Here is a 518-nt window from a genome sequence, read left to right as displayed (position 1 = left end):
ATCCTTTTGTATTAACTCATGGAGGACCCTTTAATCCGGGTTGGTAACACCAACCGGGATTAAAGGGATAAAAAGGTTCGAGGGATTTAGTCCTTTCCCAGCCACACATGCGGGACCCTTTTTATCCCGGTTGAAAACATCAACCGGGATAAAAAGAGTCCGAGGGCTTTATTCTTTTTTCAGCCATCCGTGGGGGACCCTTTTGTCCCGGTTGGAGTTTTCAACCGGGACTAAAGGACCCCCTTTTATCCCGATTGCTTTAGTCCTGGGTGGTAATACCAACCGGGACTAAAGGGTGACCTTTTAGTCCCTGTTGATCTTACCAACCGGGACTAAAGGGTTCCCATGTGTGCCTGAATTTTTCAACCGGGACTAAAGGATCCCTACGGGTGGCTGATTTTTGAACCGGGACTAAAATGTCTCCTTTATTCCCGATTGCAAATACCAACCGGGAGTAAATTCTAGCCTACCGTGGCGCACCCCCTTTTCTTTCGGGCCTAAATTAAACCGGGACTAAA

This window comes from Setaria italica, chromosome III (genome assembly GCF_000263155.2).
Source record: "Setaria italica strain Yugu1 chromosome III, Setaria_italica_v2.0, whole genome shotgun sequence".
NCBI classification, from domain to species: domain Eukaryota; kingdom Viridiplantae; phylum Streptophyta; class Magnoliopsida; order Poales; family Poaceae; genus Setaria; species Setaria italica.
The sequence above is the reverse complement of the archived record's forward strand: the minus strand, read 5'-3'. Positions refer to the sequence as shown.